Raw genomic sequence first — 19,895 nt, forward strand, 5'->3', positions numbered from 1 at the left:
CGTTGAGTCTGTCTGCCCTGTGGTTTTATTGTCAGATAATTGGCAGGATGCATTAGCTGGACTGAAAGGCTCACAGTCTCTCAGGAGGGTCCTGAATGCTCTCACACAGCGTCATGGGAACAGCTCTACAGTGGAAAACAGAGCATCAAAGCCATGTCCGTTCATCATAAAACCGGTGAATTTGTTGACTTTAAAGGGGCAGTGCAGTCAGCAAAGTCAGAGCTAATATTCTCTCTATCTTACAAGCAAAAATTAAACCATGATGCACCAGTGACTCAGTCAATAAAAAGGTGGTCAGATGAAGCAGATTGTCATGTTTTGTCTTAGATTGTCTTGTCATTTTGCTTTTCCCTCTGTTCATTTTCCCCCTGCTGGTCTTTTTAGGTTCGTTCCCCTTTTTCTCTCTCCCTTCCTCTCTCTCTTCTCTCTATCGTTCCGTTCCTGCTCCCAGCTGTTCCTATTCCCCTAATCAATCATTTAGTCTTCCCACACCTGTTCCCGATCCTTTTCCCTGATTAGAGTCCCTATTTCTCTCCTTGTTTTCCGTTCCTGCCCTGTCGGATCCTTGTCTATTGTTCACCGTGCTGTGTCTATGTATCGCCCTGTCGTGTCGTGTTTCCCTCAGATGCTGCGTGGTGAGCAGGTGTCTGAGTCTGCTACGTTCAAGTGCCTTCCCGAGGCAACCTGCAGTTCTTGATCAAGTCTCCAGTCTGTTCTCGTCATTACGAGTAGAATTATGCCTTTTGATTGTAAAGTTACTTTACTGGATTAAAGACTCTGTTTTCGCCAAGTCGCTTTTGGGTCCTCATTCACCTGCATAACAGAAGGATCCGACCAAAGAATGGACCCAGCGACTACAGATGCTCGTAACACTGCCGTCGAGATCCAAGGAGCCATGCTCGGCAGACACGAGCAGGAATTGTCTGCTGCTCGCCATGCCGTGGAGAACCTGGCCGCTCAGGTTTCCGACCTCTCTGGACAGTTCCAGAGTCTTCGTGTCGTGCCACCTGTTACTTCCTGGCCTGCCGAGCCTCCGGAACCTAGGGTTAATAACCCACCTTGCTACTCCGGGCAGCCCACGGAGTGCCGCTCCTTTCTCACCCAGTGTGATATTGTGTTCTCTCTCCAACCCAACACATACTCTAGCGAGAGAGCTCGGGTTGCTTACGTCATTTCACTCCTTACTGGCCGGGCTCGAGAGTGGGGCACAGCTATCTGGGAGGCAAGGGCTGATTGTTCTAACAATTACCAGAACTTTAAAGAGGAGATGATTCGGGTTTTTGACCGTTCAGTTTTTGGTAGGGAGACTTCTAGGGCCCTGGCTTCCCTATGCCAAGGTGATCGATCCATAACGGATTACTCTATAGAGTTTCGCACTCTTGCTGCCTCTAGTGACTGGAACGAGCCGGCGCTGCTCGCTCGTTTTCTGGAGGGACTCCACGCAGTGGTCAAAGATGAGATTCTCTCTCGGGAGGTTCCTTCCAGTGTGGACTCTTTGATTGCTCTCGCCATCCGCATAGAACGACGGGTAGATCTTCGTCACCAAGCTCGTGGAAGAGAGCTCGCGTCAACGGTGTTTCCCTGCTCCGCATCGCAACCATCTCCCTCCTCTGGCTCAGAGACTGAGCCCATGCAGCTGGGAGGTATTCGCATCTCGACCAAGGAGAGGGAACGGAGGATCACCAACCGCCTGTGCCTCTATTGCGGATTTGATGGACATTTTGTCAATTCATGTCCAGTAAAGGCCAGAGCTCATCAGTAAGCGGAGGGCTACTGGTGAGCGCTACTACTCAGGTCTCTTCATCTAGATCCTGTACTACTATGTCGGTCCATCTACGCTGGACCGGTTCGGGTGCTACATGCAGTGCCTTGATTGACTCTGGGGCTGAGGGTTGTTTCATGGACGAAGCATGGGCTCGGAAACATGACATTCCTTTCAGACAGTTAGACAAGCCTACGCCCATGTTTACCTTAGATGGTAGTCATCTTCCCAGTATCAGATTTGAGACACTACCTTTAACTCTCACAGTATCTGGTAACCACAGTGAGACTATTTCTTTTTTGATTTTTCGTTCACCTTTTACACCTGTTGTTTTGGGTCATCCCTGGCTAGTATGTCATAATCCTTCTATTAATTGGTCTAGTAATTCTATCCTATCCTGGAACGTTTCTTGTCATGTGAAGTGTTTAATGTCTGCCATCCCTCCCATTTCTTCTGTCCCCACTTCTCAGGAGGAACCTGGCGATTTGACAGGAGTGCCGGAGGAATATCATGATCTGCGCACGGTCTTCAGTCGGTCCCGAGCCAACTCCCTTCCTCCTCACCGGTCGTATGATTGTAGTATTGATCTCCTTCCGGGGACCACTCCTCCTCGGGGTAGACTATACTCTCTGTCGGCTCCCGAACGTAAGGCTCTCGAGGATTATTTATCTGTGTCTCTTGACGCCGGTACCATAGTGCCTTCTTCCTCTCCGGCCGGGGCGGGGTTCTTTTTGTTAAGAAGAAGGACGGTACTCTGCGCCCCTGCGTGGATTATCGAGGGCTGAATGACATAACGGTTAAGAATCGTTATCCGCTTCCCCTTATGTCATCAGCCTTCGAGATTCTGCAGGGAGCCAGGTGCTTTACTAAGTTGGACCTTCGTAACGCTTACCATCTCGTGCGCATCAGAGAGGGGGACGAGTGGAAAACGGCGTTTAACACTCCTTTAGGGCATTTTGAGTACCGGGTTCTGCCGTTTGGTCTCGCCAATGCGCCAGCTGTTTTTCAGGCATTAGTTAATGATGTTCTGAGAGACATGCTGAACATCTTTGTTTTTGTCTATCTTGACGATATCCTGATTTTTTCACCGTCACTCGAGATTCATGTTCAGCACGTTCGACGTGTTCTACAGCGCCTTTTAGAGAATTGTCTCTACGTGAAGGCTGAGAAGTGCTCTTTTCATGTCTCCTCCGTTACTTTTCTCGGTTCCGTTATTTCCGCTGAAGGCATTCAGATGGATTCCTCTAAGGTCCAAGCTGTCAGTGATTGGCCCGTTCCAAGGTCACGTGTCGAGTTGCAGCGCTTTTTAGGTTTCGCTAATTTCTATCGGCGTTTCATTCGTAATTTCGGTCAAGTTGCTGCCCCTCTCACAGCTCTTACTTCTGTCAAGACGTGTTTTAAGTGGTCCGGTTCCGCCCAGGGAGCTTTTGATCTTCTAAAAGAACGTTTTACGTCCGCTCCTATCCTCGTTACTCCTGACGTCACTAGACAATTCATTGTCGAGGATGACGCTTCAGAGGTAGGCGTGGGAGCCATTCTATCCCAGCGCTTCCAGTCTGACGATAAGGTTCATCCTTGCGCTTATTTTTCTCATCGCCTGTCGCCATCTGAGCGCAACTATGATGTGGGTAACCGCGAACTGCTCGCCATCCGCTTAGCCCTAGGCGAATGGCGACAGTGGTTGGAGGGGGCGACCGTTCCTTTTGTCGTTTGGACAGACCATAAGAACCTTGAGTACATCCGTTCTGCCAAACGACTTAATGCCCGTCAAGCTCGTTGGGCGTTGTTTTTCGCTCGTTTCGAGTTTGTGATTTCTTACCGTCCGGGTAGCAAAAACACCAAGCCTGATGCCTTATCCCGTCTGTTTAGTTCTTCTGTGGCTTCTACTGATCCCGAGGGGATTCTTCCTTATGGGCGTGTTGTCGGGTTGACAGTCTGGGGAATTGAAAGACAGGTTAAGCAAGCACTCACGCACACTGCGTCGCCGCGCGCTTGTCCTAGTAACCTCCTTTTCGTTCCTGTTTCCACTCGTCTGGCTGTTCTTCAGTGGGCTCACTCTGCCAAGTTAGCTGGTCATCCCGGTGTTCGAGGCACTCTTGCGTCTATTCGCCAGCGCTTTTGGTGGCCGACTCAGGAGCGTGACACGCGCCGTTTCGTGGCTGCTTGTTCGGACTGCGCGCAGACTAAGTCGGGTAACTCTCCTCCTGCCGGTCGTCTCAGACCGCTCCCATTCCTTCTCGACCATGGTCTCACATCGCCCTAGACTTCATTACCGGTCTGCCTTTGTCTGCGGGGAAGACTGTGATTCTTACGGTTGTCGATAGGTTCTCTAAGGCGGCACATTTCATTCCCCTCGCTAAACTTCCTTCCGCTAAGGAGACGGCACAAATCATCATCGAGAATGTGTTCAGAATTCATGGCCTCCCGTTAGACGCCGTTTCAGACAGAGGTCCGCAATTCACGTCACAGTTTTGGAGGGAGTTCTGTCGTTTGATTGGTGCGTCCGTCAGTCTCTCTTCCGGGTTTCATCCCCAGTCTAACGGTCAAGCAGAGAGGGCCAATCAGACGATTGGTCGCATACTACGCAGCCTTTCTTTCAGAAACCCTGCGTCTTGGGCAGAACAGCTCCCCTGGGCAGAATACGCTCACAACTCGCTTCCTTCGTCTGCTACCGGGTTATCTCCGTTTCAGAGTAGTCTGGGTTACCAGCCTCCTCTGTTCTCATCCCAGCTTGCCGAGTCCAGCGTTCCCTCCGCTCAAGCGTTTGTCCAACGTTGTGAGCGCACCTGGAGGAGGGTGAGGTCTGCACTTTGCCGTTACAGGGCACAGACTGTGAGAGCCGCCAATAAACGCAGGATTAAGAGTCCAAGGTATTGTTGCGGCCAGAGAGTGTGGCTTTCCACTCGCAACCTTCCTCTTACGACAGCTTCTCGTAAGTTGACTCCGCGGTTCATTGGTCCGTTCCGTGTCTCCCAGGTCGTCAATCCTGTCGCTGTGCGACTGCTTCTTCCGCGACATCTTCGTCGCGTCCATCCTGTCTTCCATGTCTCCTGTGTCAAGCCCTTTCTTCGCACCCCGTTCGTCTTCCCTCCCCCTCCCGTCCTTGTCGAGAGCGCACCTATTTACAAGGTACGTAGGATCATGGACATGCGTTCTCGGGGACGGGGTCACCAATACTTAGTGGATTGGGAGGGTTACGGTCCTGAGGAGAGGAGTTGGGTTCCGTCTCGGGACGTGCTGGACCGTTCACTTATTGATGATTTCCTCCGTTGCCGCCAGGATTCCTCCTCGAGTGCGCCAGGAGGCGCTCGGTGAGTGGGGGGTACTGTCATGTTTTGTCTTAGATTGTCTTGTCATTTTGCTTTTCCCTCTGTTCATTTTCCCCCTGCTGGTCTTTTTAGGTTCGTTCCCCTTTTCTCTCTCCCTTCCTCTCTCTCTTCTCTCTATCGTTCCGTTCCTGCTCCCAGCTGTTCCTATTCCCCTAATCAATCATTTAGTCTTCCCACACCTGTTCCCGATCCTTTTCCCTGATTAGAGTCCCTATTTCTCTCCTTGTTTTCCGTTCCTGCCCTGTCGGATCCTTGTCTATTGTTCACCGTGCTGTGTCTATGTATCGCCCTGTCGTGTCGTGTTTCCCTCAGATGCTGCGTGGTGAGCAGGTGTCTGAGTCTGCTACGTTCAAGTGCCTTCCCGAGGCAACCTGCAGTTCTTGATCAAGTCTCCAGTCTGTTCTCGTCATTACGAGTAGAATTATGCCTTTTGATTGTAAAGTTACTTTACTGGATTAAAGACTCTGTTTTCGCCAAGTCGCTTTTGGGTCCTCATTCACCTGCATAACACAGATGCTAAGCTACAGGATTGTTTTGCTAGCACATTCTTCCTGTGACATTGAGGAGTACACCACATCAGTCATTGGCTTCATCCATAAGTGAATCGATGCCATGGATTACAGGCAACATCTGCACTGAGCTAAAGGCTAGAGCTGCCGCTTTCAAGGAGCGGGACTATAGGACCAAGATCGAATCGCACTACACCGGCTCCGACGCTTGTCGGATGTGGCAGGGCTTGCATACCATTACAAACTACAAAGGGAATCACAGCCGAGAGCTGCCCAGTGACACAAGCCTACCAGACGAGCTAAACTACTTCTATGCTCGCTTCGAGGCAAATAACACTGAAACGTGCATGAGAGCACCAGCTGTGTGATCACGCTCTCTGCAGCCAATGTGAGTAAGACTTTTAAAATGGTCATCATTCACAAGGACGCAGGGCCAGACGGATTACCAGGATGTGTACTTCGAGGATGCGCTGACCAACTGTCTTCACTGAGTTTGTAATACCAACATGTTTTAAGCAGACCACCATAGTCCCTGTGCCCAAGAAAACTAAGGTAACCTGCCTTAATGACAACCAATCCATAGCACTCATGTCTGTAGCCATGAAGTGCTTTGAAAGGCTGGTCATGGCTCACATCAGCACCATTATCCCAGAAACCCTAGACCCACTCAAATTTGCATATCACCCTAACACATCCATTTGCACTCCACACTGCCCTTTCATACCTGGACAAAAGGAACACCTACTGTATGTGAGAATGCTACTCATTGACTACAACTCAGTGTTCAACACCATAGTGCCCTCAAAGCTCATCAATAAGCTAAGGACCCTGGGACTAAACACCTCCCTCTGCAACTGGATCCTGGACTTCCTGACGCGTCACCCCCCAGGTGGTAAGGGTAGGTAACAACACTTCCACCACGCTGATCCTCAACACAGGGGCCCCTCAGGGGTGCATGCTCAGTCCCCTCCTGTACTCCCTGTTCACTCATGACTGCACGGCCAGGCACAACTCCAATACCATCATTAAGTTTGCCGATGACACAGCAGTGGTAGGCCTGATCGCCGACAACGACGAGACAGGATGGGAGTCGGCCAGAGAGCTGGCCGTGTGGTGCCAGGACAAGAACCTCTCCCTCAACATGATCAAAACAAAGGAGATGATTGTGGACTACAGGAAAAGGAGGACCGAGCATGCCCCCAATCTCATCAACGGGGCTGTAGTGGAGCAGGTTGAGAGCTTCAAGTTCCTTGGTGTCCACATCACCAACACACCAAGACAGTCGTGAAGAGGGCACGACTAAACCTAATCCCCATCAGAAGACTGAACAGATTTGGCATGGATCCTCAGATCCTCAAAAGGTTCTACAGCTGCACCATCGAGAGCATCCTGACTGGTTGCATCACTACCTGGTATGGCAACTGCTCGGCCTCCGCCCGCAAGGCACTACAGAGGGTAGTGAGTACGGCCCAGTACATCACTGGGGCCAAGCTTCCTGCCACCCAGGACCTCTTTACCAGGTGTTGTCAGAGGAAAGCTCCAAAAACACCTGCCACTCTAGTCATAGACGGTTCTCTCTGCTACAGCATGGCAAGCGGTACCGGAGGAACAAGTCTAGGTCCAAGAGGCTTTTAAACAGCTTCTACCACCAAGCCATAAGACTCCTGAACATCTAATCAAATAGCTACCTCTTTTACACAGCGGCTACTCTCTGTTATTATCTATGCATAGTCACTTTAATAACTCTACCTACATGTAGATATTACCTCAATTACCTCGACTAACCGGTGCCCCCGCACATTGACTCTGTACCGGTACCCCCTGTATATAGCCTCCACATTGACTCTGTACCGGTACCCCCTGTATATAGTCTCGCTATTGTTATTTTACTGCTGCTCTTTAAATACTTGTTACTTTCATTTCTTATTCTTATTTGTATTTTTGGTTGCATTGTTGGTTAGGGACTTGCAAGTAAGCATTTCACTGTTGTATTCGGCGCATGTGACTAATACATTTTGATTTGATTTAATGAAGCTATTTCCACACTATGAGGTCAAAATAACACTCTGAAATTGTGATAATTATGATAATGCCCTTTTAGTGTGAGAGTTTGTGGAAAAAAATGCCTGGAATTTTAGACTGTTCATGTAGGGTGGCGTTTTTAACCCACCATGACATCTGATTTGATTATTCTGACCAATGACCAGTCATTTTTTATTTGCACATGTATTCTCCAACTTTGAAGGGGTAAGCAGGGTAGACTTTAGAGTCCAGACGATCATCTGTCCACTGAATGCAGACTTATTCACAACCTATGTGATATTGCAGAGATATGACAGATTTGAGGATGAGTTCATAGACAGTGTAAGGATAAAACTTGAATTTGGGCATTTCTGCCTTTCTGGCCCATTTGAACAAATGGTAATCAAACACCTTTACATTCCACTCTGTGAGGAAGCTACCCAAAGCCATTGAGGGAATAAATAGGAATCAGAGAAACAGCAGCAATGGTTTCTAAAAGCTTATTGCCTTAAGCACAAAAAAACATGCTTTTTGTGAGGCACAAGGTGTGATGGTCAACAGACAATATCCATCTTGAATTTCCCCTTCTTGCATACATTTCCCCTATCCACCCTCAGCACTTAGTGTGACTGCTACCCTGTCTCACCTCCAGTATGTAAAGTAGATCCCAGGCTGCTCAGTAACTGAACAGGCAGGCATAGGTTTACGTAATTCAGAGTCCCTGGGTTTTGTTTGTCTCTACTGAAACCTACCTGCCATGCAACAGTTCTACTGACTCTCATTCACTACCAGGCCTGCACAGATAGACGGGACGGATATGAATCCAATAAATGGCTAGGCTTGATTGGACCCTGAAAGTGCTGAGTCATAAATGTCCAAGGTAACTTCCATTATTTAGGCCGCTAGAAGCAGTCAGCCTAATAGGGTCTTAGTCATGGCAACCAGTCTCCAATGGCCTGTCCAAAGTGACAGAGAGAGATGGAGGGAGACAGAGTGAGAGAGAGAGCTCTACGATGCCAGGAAAATCACGATCTTTGGTTTAAGGAGCGCCGAACTGGATGGCCGACGTTTTGCCAGCTCTGACCCAATTTGACTATTTTGTGATTCTTTTGGCATTTATTTTTACTATATTTTCACAGAATGTATCCGTCAGAATATCTTATAACCGACAATAACTTTTGAACATCAGATCAGCAATTACTTACCCCAAATTCGGCTTCAACATGGACTTTTACTCAACTGCCCTGGGCACTTTATGGTATTGGAACTAACCCTGTATATAGCTTCTTGCTTTCTTGTGTTCTTCTTATTTATTATTTTTATTTCTCATGTGTTTTTGTTCTACCATACGTAATTGTTTTGTACTACATTGATATTAATCACTGCATTGTTGGGTTTAAAGCTTGCTGTAACGAATACTCAGGGAGAAAAGGGTGTAGATTCACACATTCAAGAGAACAAAGAAACAGGTCTATGTTCAAGAACACAACGAAACAGAACACAAGGTGACTAAGAAACTGAATACAGAACCTTACAGTACCCCCCCCCCCCTGTCTATTCTGTCTCTCACTGTTCAAATATAGACTGTTCATTTCTTTGTCAGTGGGCAACGTACAAAATCAGCAGGGGATCAAATCATTTTTTCCCCTCAATGTAGTTCTACATTGCCTCATTTTCCGGGATAGATAGGGGATAAACACGGCCCTTCGGTGGGGACACTCCTGGGAGTAAGTCAATAGCACAGTCCCCTGGGCGATGTGGTGGCAGAGTGGAGGCCTTGATTTTGCTGACGACATTGCTGTACTGGGCGTATTCAGATGGTATGATGGGTGGCACTGCAGATGCAGAGTCCTCAATGGTGGTGGCTCTGCAGGGTAGGCTGAGACAACTGGTGAAGCAGGTAAAAGTCCCACAATCCAACAAGCCCTCTACATACTTAGTAACCCCCTTCACAGTTATCAATACTGGGATGGAGATTTGCTTCTGGGAGATATTTAGAAATAAGGACACGCCTACCTGCATGGCAGCAGAGGGACCCTTCTCATCTCTCTGTGGGGGGCGAACAGGGCAATGGCTGAGTAAATGATCTTTCTCTCCACAGTATAGGCAGAGCCCTTTTTGGATCCGCCTTTGACGTTAGATACACTGGAGAGGAGCATGGGCTCTGGAAGACTCGGACGGGATGACAGAATCATGGAAAGAGAAGGTTTCAGGTTCCTGGGTGGCAGAGTTCTTCGGCGGTCGGCGATGTGGTGGTCGATGGAGATGGACATACGAATGCATTTATTTAAATCCCGAAGGTCCCCTCTACAGGCCAGCTCCGACTGAAGTTCCCTACTGATCCCTCTTCGGTAGACGGTAAGTAAAGCAGCCTCACTCCATCCACTCCTTGCAGCCATGTTGAGGAACTCGAGGGCATACTCAGCAGCTGAATTGCGTCCTTGTTGAAGTTCTATGAGGAGGTCTCCTATAGGACGACCGGAAGGAGAGTGATCGAATACCTCTTTGAAGAGGGTGTGGAAATGGGCCTTGGATCCGAGTTCTATGCTGTTGGCAGTCCATATGGCAGTGGCCCAATCCAAGGCTTTGCCTGTGAGTAGAGACACAACAAAATCCACCCTGGTCTTGTCAGTGGCTCAATGTATTTGCTGCATTGCATCAGAAATCCCTGACGTTTCCCAGGTGAACCGTCATATTTTCCAGGCATGGATATGAATGAAGGGCTATGGGTTACGATACCTGGCATCGGAGGAGTTGGGATAGGCTGGCGGAGAAGATGGCAGATTTCCTCCATACACTCCTCTTGCTGGGTTAGGCGCTGCTGTAGCTCCGCTGAATCCATTCAGTTTTTTGAGTGAGGTATTCTGTAATGAATACACAGGGAGAAAAAGGTGTACAGTTGAAGTCGTAAGTTTACATACACTTAGGTTGGAGTCATTAAAACTTGTTTTTCAACTACTCCACAAATATCTTGTTAACAAACTATAGTTTTGGCAAGTCAGTTAGCACATCTAATATGGGCATGACACAATTCATTTTTCCAACAATTGTTTACAGACAGATTATTTCACTTATAATTCACCGTGTTACAATTCCAGGGGGTCAGAAGTTTACATACACTAAGTTGACTGTGCCTTTAAACAGCTTGGAAAATTCCAGAAAAGGATGTCATGGCTTTAGAAACTTCTGATAGGCTAATTGACATCATTTGAGTCAATTGGAGGTGTGCCTATGGATGTATTTCAAGGCCTACCTTCAAACTCAGTGCCTCTTTGCTTGACATCATGGGAAAATCTTAACACATGAGCCAAGACCTCAGAAAATGTTTTGTAGACTTCCACAAGTCTGTTTCATCCTTGGGAGCAATTTCCAAATGCCTGAAGGTACCACGTTCATCTGTACAAACAACAAGTATAAACACCATGGGACCACGCAGCCATCATGCCGCTCAGGAAGGAGACGCATTCTGTCTCCTAGAGATGAACATACTTTGGTGCTAAAAGCGCAAATCAATCCCAGAACAACAGCAAAGGACCTTGTGAAGATGCTGGAGGAAACAGGTACAAAAGTCCACAGTAAAACAAGTACTATATCGATATTACCTGAAAGGCCGCTCAGCAAGGAAGAAGCCACTGCTCCAAAACCACCATCAAAAAAGCCAGACTACGGTTTGCAACTGCACATGGGGACAAAGATCGTACTTTTTGTAGAAATGTCCTCTGGTCTGATGAAACAAAAATTGAACTGTTCGGCCATTATGACCATCATTATGTTTTAAGGAAAAGGGGGAGACTTGCAAGCCGAAGAACGCCATCCCAACCGTGAAGCACGGGGGTGGCAACATCATGTTGTGGAGGTGCTTTGCTGCATGAGGGACTCGTGTGCTTCACAAAATAGATAGCATCATGAGGGGGAAAATTATGTGGATATATTGAAGCAGCATCTGAAGACATCAGTCAGGAAGTTAAAGCTTGGTCGCAAATGAGTCTTCCAAATGGACATTGACCCCAAGCATACTTCAAAAGTTGTGGCAAAATGGCTTAAGGACAACAAAGTCAAGGTATTGGAGTGGCCATCACAAAGCCCTGACCTCAATCCTATGGAAAATGTTTTTGGCAGAACTGAAAAAGTGTGTGTGAGCAAGGAGGCCTACAAACCTGATTCAGTTACACCAGCTCTGTCAGGAGGAATGTGCCAAAATTCACCCAGCTTAATGTGGGAAGCTTGTGAAACGTTTGACCCAAGTTAATCAATTTAAAAGCAATGCAACCAAATACTAATTGAGTGTATGTAAACATCTGACCCACTGGGAATGTGATGAAAGAAATAAAAGCTGAAATAAATCATTCTCTCTACTATTATTCTGACATTTCACATTCTTAAAATAAAGTGGTGATGCTAACTGACCTAAGACAGGGAATGTTTACTTCGATTAAATGTCAGGAATTGTGAAAAACTGAGTTTAAATGTACATGGCTAAGGTGTTTGTAAACTTCAGACTTCAACCGTAGATTCACACGCAGAGCGCGGCAGGAGAAATCAATTAACAAAAATGAAAGACAGGGCTATGTTCAAGAACAAAAAGAAATAGAGCTACATTCAAGAAGACAACGAAACAGAACACAAAGTGACTAAGAAAATAAATACAGAACCTTACACTTGCAAGAAAGGCATTTCACTGTGCTTGTGCGCGTGACATTAAATCTTGAAACTTGGCTCCTGTTGGAATTGGCTTTAAAATCCCCCAAAACTCCCAATCCTTTACCTCAGATGCAACAAAGGCATAAAGGTTTGTGAGAATAATGAATAAGGGAAATAATTGAGATTCTGTTGCTCTCAGACTACATGCATTGTGTTTTATTTGGACTATTTTCCTCTTCACAGTTGACTGCAGCCTAGTGCTTCTACCTACTGCTTCCAATGACTGGGCAGACTGACTCAGACTGTCTGGAGGCTGGCTGGATTCTCTCCTCAAGCCTTTTGGCTCTGTGTGAAGCCTGATGTGGTTTGGGAGTGTCTGTCAAGTGAAAAGGCAAAAAAACATATTTATTTTATAATAACAATAACATTCACCCAAACACCTCTATATTGTATTTGTTTATTTATTTATCTTGATAACTTTTGTCATTTTTAAAGAAATTACTGAGCAGAAAACAGAAATGACTGCAGCATGATGTGAGAGTCGAGGAGAAACCCAGGCTAAAGTAAACTCTGAGTACTGAGTATAGGTTATATTCAGTAGCTGCAGTATGCATTCGCACTGTATGTGTGGGAGTAGGCATAGTATGCTAGGACCATTGTCAAAAGACAGTGACGAGATTTTACGAGGCGCGGACCTTTAGTATGTTGTTTACATAGCGCATAAGCCAAAGTCTATCACACTGTTCATGCTTTGATTAATAACCTGAAAATCCATGTGCAGGTTTACTGAAGATAGATAAGAAGATAAACACCAGCTCAACCCAATGTACACTGAACTAAAATATAAATGCTACATGTAAAGTGTTGGTCCCATGTTTCATGAGCTGAAATAAAAAACTTCCAGATGTTTTTTTCTCCATACGCACAAAAAGCTTATTTATCTACATTTTCTGGCACAAATTTCAAATCAAGTCAAATCAACGTTTTTTTTGTAAATGTGTTTACATCCCTGTTAGTGAGCATTTCTCCTTTGCCAAAATAATCAACCTGACTGACTGGTTTGCCATATCAAGAAGCTGATTAAAGAGCATGATCATTACACTGGTGCTCCTTGTGCTTGGGACAATAAAAGGCCACTTTAAAATGTGCAGTTTTGTCCCACAACACAATGCCACAAATGTCTCAAGCTTTGAGAGAGCGTGCAATTGGCATACTGACTGCAGCAGTGGGCCCGGTTGCCAAGTGAGTGGGCCTATGCCCTCTCATGGCTGCTCCCCTGCCCAGTCATGTGAAATCCATAGTTTAGGGCCTATTTTATTTATTTCAATTGGTTGATTTCCTTATATGAACTGTAACTCAGTAAAATCTTTGAAATTGTTGCATGTTGCGTTTGTATTTTTGTTCAGTATACCTAAGGTTTTCAGTGTCAGTGAGAAAGACAAGGGTCGTTTTCGAACACTGGGGGTGGGGTTAGGTGCTGGGCAGGCCTACTGTTTCAGTGAATGATGATTGATACGAGATCGGTCTATAGAGAAGTATAAAGTAGTGGGAGGCCTAAAATCTTGACCATTGGTTGTAAATGTTGTATCTTGCCTGAATAAATGGATACCTACATACTGTTGGCAGTATGCCTAGTGTGCAAAATGGCTATGTGTAAGCTAGGGTCCTGCAATCAGGGGTGGAATTAGGAAAATTTACAATGAGAACTCTACACTGTCGCAATTTTGAAAAATAAAGTACAGGCCTGAGATTTTCAAGTTGTGAATTCTGTTCCCAAACATTCCATTCCCAATTTCACCTCAGACTATAAATCATGAAATCATAGTTGTACTTTGTATGAACAAAGCATTATTTTGTGGACTGCTGTTTCATATCAAAAGTATTCCATGCTTAATGTACAGTGTGGGTGTTATTCCCCTTCAGGTTAACGACTGGGTAAAGGTGTGGCAGGATAAGTAAGGATATGAGAAAGGGCAATAGGTTTGCTGTAACAGGCAAATACAGCAGAGTAAGCAAGTTGATTCATGTACAGATGAATGACCAGAAACCAGACAAAAATCAAAGTACAAAACTCTTGTGAAGAAAATGCCTGGGATGGTGTAGGAAAGAGGCCCAGGACCTCACTCTTGAAAGAATAGTATTGTCAACAAGAAGGTGTAGGTGGAGTGGAAGGAGGAAGTCGTGGCACCAGGAATATGGGTTTAGGGTTACACATTTTCTTGTAGGGCTCAAAGAGCGAAAGGTCAAAATCTTGCAGCAACTTTGTATAGAAAGTTCCAAACCACTCTGCCAATAACAGCTCGTTTTCAGTTTCCACTTCCCACTCAGACCACTCCCAGACAGCCCTAGTAAAATTCTTGCTTGAGAAATAGTTTTTTGCTTAAAAGCTATTTTTGCCCTTTTTAATGGGAATCTAGGTCACACTTTATTTGCATAGTCCAGATACTCCATCTGTAGATGCTCTACAGATGGTCATACTATCAACAAGCTATATGTTGATAAGGAACTGCTTGCTACGGTTACCATTATGGCTAGGGTTATGGTTAGCAGATAGTTAGTTGAAATGTTACTGATAGTCTGTACCCTTAAAGAAAAAAAAACATATGATTTCACATGTGGAAAACACATGACGTCACGTGTTCACATAAGATCACATCGGATCACATGAAAACACAAGGGTAGAGCATCTACAGATGGACTACCCAAATAAAGTGTTACAGAAATGTATTACAGTAAGGTACTTCATTGTTACCAAGAAATGATTTGATATTGATAGAAAAATGGCTGCATTTGGGCCTTTAAACGTTTGACCAAACAAACAAAACACTAGGGCATGGTGATAATCAGCCTGGACCGCAGCCTTCCAATCAGATTTTCAGCACACAGTGTTTTATAATTAAGCATGGCTGTACTGTATTTCCAACTGCGACTAAGAAGGTTGATAAGTTGATTGAGTCATTGATTGATGCAGATAAGATTAGTTTATCTTTCTCTTATTAGGCACTTGTGAAAGTCACATTGATCATGGGTTAATGTTGGTTAAGTCACATTGATCATGGGTTAATGTTGGTTAAGTCACATTGATCATGGGTTAATGTTGGTTAAGTCACATTGATCATGGGTTAATGTTGGTTAAGTCACATTGATCATGGGTTAATGTGGGTTAAGTCACATTGATCATGGGTTAATGTTGGTTAAGTCACATTGATCATGGGTTAATGTTGGTTAAGTCACATTGATCATGGGTTAATGTGGGTTAAGTCACATTGATCATGGGTTAATGTTGGTTAAGTCACATGATCATGGTTAATGTTGGTTAAGTCACATTGATCATGGGTTAATGTTGGTTAAGTCACATTGATCATGGGTTAATGGTTAATTGATCATGGGTTAATGTTGGTTAAGTCACATTGATCATGGGTTAATGTTGGTTAAGTCACATTGATCATGGGTTAATGTGGGTTAAGTCACATTGATCATGGGTTAATTGAGAATTGTTCATTTTAGACAGTGGAGTGTCTCTTGTCCACCCCAGTGCTTCCAGTTTATAAATAGTGGCCTTAAATAGGCTGAATAATCCCATGGTGGGAGTTCTACTTTTGAGTTCTCATCTTGGATCTCAGCCAACATTATGGCAACTGTGTGCTGGAATTCATAAAAATTCAGTGTTGTGCTTTATTGCAGAAGAATAGAGTAATGTATTTGTTGTGAAAATGATATTGACTAAGGCATGTTCAGGGTAAGAGTTATTAAACTCTTTTCTTGGATGTCTTTGTCCGACACAGTGTATGTACCACAGGAGGTTGGTGGCTTCTTAATTGGGGAGGACGGGCTTGTGGTAATGGCTGGAGCGGAATAGATGGAATGGCATCAAATAAATCAAACATCCTCCTGTGGTATGTACTCATGCACTCGACAGGTCCATCTGGCAGTCCACCTGTGCCAGAGGAGTGTTGATGGAGTGAGCAAGCAGGAGGTGGTCTACACATTGAGGAGGCATGTTTAGGAGGGAAAGCATAGCAATTCGGCCTGTGTGTTCCAGTTCACCACCCAACCCACTACTGCAATTAAAGCCAATTAAAACGCCTTCTGTATGACTGGCACCAGGGTGTGTGTGTGAGTGTGTTTTGGTGTGTGTCTCTTCCTACTGAGACTGACTGGTGGAGAGGACATCATTATTACTCATATTACATTACCCTCCACAGCTGGTTGGGTCTGGGATCTCATTATGAACATAGCACAACTGAATAGAGCGAGGGAGAGAGAGAGGGGGGGGGGGGGACAGAGAGAGAGACACACAGAGAGATACTGAATAGAGAGAGAAAGAGAGATATACTGAATAGAGAGAAAGAGAGAGAGAGGCATACTGAATAGAGAGAGAAAGAGAGAGAGAGAGAGGCATACTGGATAGAGAGAGAAAGAGAGCGAGAGAGAGAGAAATACTGAGTAGATAAAGGGTGGGGGGGGAGGAGAGAGAGAGAGACTGAATAGAGATAGAGAGATACTGAATAGTTAAGTGGGATTTTTTCTCTCTTGGTATTATTGACCTGCTTCCACCACTCCACCCTCCATTAGTCTTTTGATTCACACAAACATATTGCTAATGAGTTTAGCTAATTACTCACCGCTCTATGATGTGCATTATGCACGCCTTATGTGAAGTAGGTACGTGCATATGAGCTGTATTGTTTGGACTGTGGAGTATGTCAGGCACAGTGGGCACAGTGGGATGCTGTGTTCAGTTTGGTATGCTGACAAGATACGGTGCAGCAGCACTCTGTTTTGTACTCTTTGATATCCCCATGACTAGCTTGTGGAATAATGCAGACACAGTGCTCACCAAGTGTACCATTCTATAGAGAGTGTTCTTACACCACACCACTACTCTGTAAAGCCTTTCAATGGAGGTGTGTGTTTGTGAGAGTGTACAACTGGGTTTAGATGCATGACTGTCACTGTAGCTACAGTATGGACCCCAGGAAGACCCCAGGGAGAGTAGCTGCAGCTAATGGGGATCCTTAATAAATACAAATACAAATGTGCAAGTGCCTGTGATGTTGTTGTGTGTGCAGTGGAAAAAGTACCCAACATTCCTACTTGAGTAAAAGTAAAGATACCTTAATAGAAAATTACTTAGTAAAATACATGTAAATGCTAAAATATACTTAAGTATAAAAAATACATAATTAAAAAATTCCTTATATTATGAAAATATATATATATATTTTTTTTACGGATAGACCATGGCACACTCCAACACTCAGACATTTAATGAGTCTGCCAAATTAGAGGCAGTTGGGATGACCAGGGATGTTCACTTGATATGTGCATGAATTTTGCAATTTTTTCTGTCCTGCTAAGCAAATGTAATGAGTGCTTTTGGGTGTCAGGGAAAATGTACGGTGTAAAAAGTACATAATTTTCTTTAGGAATGTAGTGAAGTAAAAGTAAAAGTTGTCAAAAATATAAAGGGGAAAGTAAGGCACAGATATCCATAAAAACTAATTAAGTAGTACTGTAAAGTATTTTTTACTTAGGTACTTTACACCACTGTGTGTGTGTGTGTGTGTGTATGTGTGTGAGCATGTGCGTGCTTGTGTGTGTGTGTTATGTATTGAATCATGTGACCTTCACTAAGGTCAGTTGCTTGTGATTTCTCCCCAGCTTGCTTTTATACCAGCACAGTGGAGAACACTCTTTTGAACAAATGAATAATAACATGGAGGGGATTCAAAAACCAAACACTTGCTTTGCATTAAAGAGGCAGGTTATTGTATTGAGTGTGTCAGAGATGGAGAGGGAGATCATTCAGTCACAGCACAGTGCTTTGAGACCTTGTATGAATACAAATGTATGTTTGGTCCTACCGTAGCTTGGTGTAATGGAAATGTGTAGTCGTTCTCAGTGTAACGCTTCCCAGAGGCACAAGACAACCTTCAGATAGCTTTAAGATATACGTCCGATAAGAGGCATGCAATGCATCACTGAGACCAGCCAGCCAAACAGCCAGCTCAGACTGAGTTTATTGCTATAATGCTTTCATTTGAGGTGCAAAAAAGGGGACATTTTGGTTTCTGTGCTGGCTAACTTTGTTAGCATCGGTGACGTCAATTGGCTAGCTTAGCCAGATATCAAAACATACATTCAGAAGGGCATTTTGGGTTTATGGTAAGTAGGCAGCTGTCTAGCACTTATTGGCAATTAGTGGCAATTATTCCCTGCAATTGTTTTATTCGGCTTGTCAATCAAATGTCCCTAACAGGAACATTAACAGGAAGTGAGCTGTTCTTTCCAGCTGCTCTTTCTACCAGATTCCTCGGCGATTGATTGACGTGTCCTTAATAGCTATTTCCTCCCAGCTGACAGGCCAAGACGGAGCCGATCAGAATCCAGGGCCGTGGGCCAACTATAGCACAGTCAACCTTGGGAGCTGACTCTTAAATGCTGTAGGAGCGTACGGTCCATATGTTCAGGTTGCCTTACTCCTCCTTTCTGTTGCTGTCACGCCAAAGAGAGAAAACACATACAGATTCAGTGGGCTGTGTCTATACATAACAATATGCAATCTCAGGTGCATTCATTATGACGTTTTGGCCTTTAGGTCTTTATCAGGTGTGACACCTGATAGTGTTAGATGTTAGATGTGTTAGATGACGTGAATTTAAGCCATGTATTTGAATGAGAGAATATTTATCTGCCAAACAGTTAAGTCAGAGAAGCTCTTCCTTTGGTTGGAAGTGGCAAGTGTAGTCTTCATTGACTGAATGCATGATACACATTTTCAGCCCACTAAAAGATAGTGTTGAAAGATTAATTGGTCTTGGTTGGTTTTAAGGAAAGAACCTCTCCTCAGTTAAGTATTCCTCCCTTCTTGTCTCAGAGTCTATTTACCCTGCCAGTCTTCATGAATTACGCCTCATGGCTGAAAGCGCCTGTAGATTGGGTTTGTTTAATTGTGACGGGTCCGTTTAACAGAGGATAAATGGCCTCCGAGGCATAAGAAGGGAGGAGATGGAGGAGTCCCCAGAGCGACAGAGGTTAAATGAAAGAGAATGCTCTTATAACACCCTAACAGTCCTCTGTTCCTCGCTGGTAACCTCCTGCTCTGCTTTGCATTGCATTGGTGCTCCTTTAGTGCGCTAGTTTTACAGGGTTACAGGGCATAGTGGTGGCTGCTACTGCACCTCTCTCTCATTCCCTCCCTCTGGTTGGCTGACTCAGCTTCCCTTCCCCCATTCATCCCCCTCTCTTGCCCAAGCACCCTATCACATTCAGACATGTTCAAACTGACTCACATATGTGCACAATAACATACTCTCACAGAGGCAAGTCATTCTATGCGCTGCAAACCATTCTCATTATTTCCATCACTATCCCTATAGAATCATGTGTTATCGTTTTCATTATAAACCGGGTCGTTCAAGCCCTGAAAGCTGGTTGGCTGAAAGCTGTGGTATATCAGACCTTATACCACGGGTATGACAAAACATTTATTTTTACTGTTCTAATTATGTTGTCAACCAGTTTATAATAGCAATAAGTCACCTCTGGGTTTGTGGTTCAGTAAATGGCCAATATATCATGGCTAAGGACTTATCCAGGCACTCTGTGTTGCGCCGTGCATAAGAACAG

Source organism: Oncorhynchus gorbuscha, linkage group LG17 (assembly GCF_021184085.1).
Source record: "Oncorhynchus gorbuscha isolate QuinsamMale2020 ecotype Even-year linkage group LG17, OgorEven_v1.0, whole genome shotgun sequence".
In the NCBI taxonomy this organism is placed as follows: domain Eukaryota; kingdom Metazoa; phylum Chordata; class Actinopteri; order Salmoniformes; family Salmonidae; genus Oncorhynchus; species Oncorhynchus gorbuscha.